General features: G+C 35.3%; 1 pseudogene; it reads right to left on the bottom strand.

Annotated features, from left to right (window-relative positions):
• Positions 1–590: 590 nt before the first annotated feature.
• LOC148010246 (small ribosomal subunit protein eS1 pseudogene) lies at positions 591–1,375 on the bottom strand (annotated as a pseudogene).
• Between the last annotated feature and the right edge of the window lie 1,131 nt (positions 1,376–2,506).

Raw genomic sequence — 2,506 nt, 5'->3', positions numbered from 1 at the left:
TACTTCCAAGTGTCTTTTTCTCTCTTCTTGATGTCTCTTTGCTTCCCCTTTGTGTTGTCCAACCCCTCTACCACCTTTACATCACCATGGAAGGCTATATTCTTGAAGCAAGTGGTAAAAAAGGTTATATTCTAGGCTTTGTGTAAGCAAGGGGTCACTTATTGTTAGCATTTTGAGTTGCTACAACCAAGCTATATTGAACAATCTCATATTGACTTGGCAAGAGATAATGAAGAGGGGAGGTGCTTTTCAATAACAACCCACACCATTCATCATGGTGAGGCTCCGAACATGTAGATAAGTGGCATGTACAAGGGTGTGTAGATTTCAATGCCACTATCAAGATAGTTGTGTGTGTAATTCATATATCCACTAGCATTGGAGAAAGTTGCAAGTCACAAGAACCTAAAGTCTTGCCTTGAAACTTCATTGCGAGAAATGGGGCCACTTTTGACCAATCATATGGCCATTCTTCAACCAATGCATGAATAAAATAGGTCAAAACCATCCTCAATTAAGTATGTACCAAGAAAATGTAGGCAAATGAGTGAAATTGCTTTATGACCAACACATAGCACAAACCTATCACTCTAAGATCCAACAACTTCAATCTTTGTAGCCTCTGGCTCAATATCATCTTACAAGCCTTTCTATCTTCATTCTAGTGTCTTCATTGTAATCTCCATGCATCTGCATAAGCTTCCCTAGGTCAAACTTAGGTGCCTTCAAGATATTCACCTTCTTGATGCATGCATTTTGCAATGGGAAAACTCCAATTTTTGCCTTCTCAATTTCTTTACCAATTGACTTTAGGATAAATTTTGCTACCAATTCTTTCAAGTCACAAGAATGAGCTTCATGAATCATAACATCCCTTGTTTTTTTCTAGATCAAGCAAATTTGACTTGATTGGTTCTACATTCTTTGTACAAAGTTTAATTTTACATGATGACTAATCTTCATCTTGCTATAGATCAACAAGTGAACATTTAAAGACTCTACCTTTTAATCCATCAGTAGCAATATTGGTTCCTTGAGTTTTGGTCACCAAGGTTTTACTAATCGAGTGCTATGTAAAAGTTTGAGGAGCCTTAATGTCATACAAGTTTTCCTTCAAGAAAGGATCCACAACTTTCTTTTTGCCTCCTTTTCTTCCCCTTGGAGATTTGCTTTTTCTTCTCGATAACCACGTTTGAAGAAGAAGGCCCGTGATCACACCAGATCCAAATCTCTCTCTTCTCTCATGGGTGACTAATTCACTCATTCAGGTTGGATGAAAAGATGATTATCCGATAAGAATACAAAGTAATAAACACATCACCACATATGTAGTTATTATTAGATTACGATAAACAACAAATCTTGCCTGATTCATTGTGCTGAGCAAAAATAAGACTTTAGACCTTAATATATGCAAATCTACAAAGCAAAAACAACTTGTTTTCTTTACTCGATGCCAAAAGCAATGGTTTTTCTTTGAGTAAGAGTAAAATGAGTAAAAGCAAAATGGAGAAAATTGAGTGTAATTCAAAAAAATTCAAAAAAGTTGAACAAAAAGTCCTCATAAGATGAGTGTGTAATAACCATATTTACAATTAAAACTTTTTTAAACAAATATTATGGAAAATAGACTATATTTGTCATTTTGTGAGGTTTTTTTTTGTAGGTTATAAGGCTAAGAATGTGATAGGGGTCAACTTATATTATGGGATTGTGCAATAGATATTACAAAAAGTACTATAATAATATTATGCTTTTAGATTTCACAATGCAAATGCTACATTGTCCCACACAAACTATAAGTGTGGCATTGTCTGCATATACTTTAAATAGACTATAAGTATTCATGTGGCACATCTTATATAACTAATTAGTTAGATGATGAGCTAGTGTCATTGCCAATTGTGACACTGTTGACATAGATGATGATAAAGAGGAGGAGGATAAAAAAGCCAAAGAAGAAGAAGAACTAGTAATATCACAAGTGACACCAATCCTCATGCACTAGAGGCAACAAAATGTGTGATCAACATGCATGATCTTAGGTAGTTAGGCATAATAAATGCCTTATGAAAGTTGAGAAAGAAGATGGTGATGAATAAGAGGTGAAGGAGGAAGAAGTGAGAGAAGAAGAAGAAGACGTGAGGAGTTAGAGGCAAATAAGTTAGTTAAATTGGTGGGTTGGTGGATGAGTGGAGAGATAATTAGCCAATATTCATTACTTAATATTACTATATAGGTGTGTACATTAATGCTAGACATCATCATAGACAATGTATCATACCCAAAATGCCATGTAGACATAATAGGCATAAACCTTCTCAGGGGAAAAGCTTGTTGTCCACACTATTATAGCAATAAAAAGTCTACCAAAATTGAGCTAATGCAAGCTCAAATGTGTCCCCAAATCACCTTCCATATATCCAAAAATGATCTTGCATCAATACATGAGTGGGGCATGAGTATATGAGCATCAATGAGGCTCAAACAATGAAGGACTGGCTGT

Source organism: Lygodium microphyllum, chromosome 30 (assembly GCF_053477565.2).
Source record: "Lygodium microphyllum isolate KBCC chromosome 30, Lygodium_microphyllum_v1.1.10, whole genome shotgun sequence".
Lineage (NCBI taxonomy): Eukaryota > Viridiplantae > Streptophyta > Polypodiopsida > Schizaeales > Lygodiaceae > Lygodium > Lygodium microphyllum.
The sequence above is the reverse complement of the archived record's forward strand: the minus strand, read 5'-3'. Positions and strand labels throughout refer to the sequence as shown.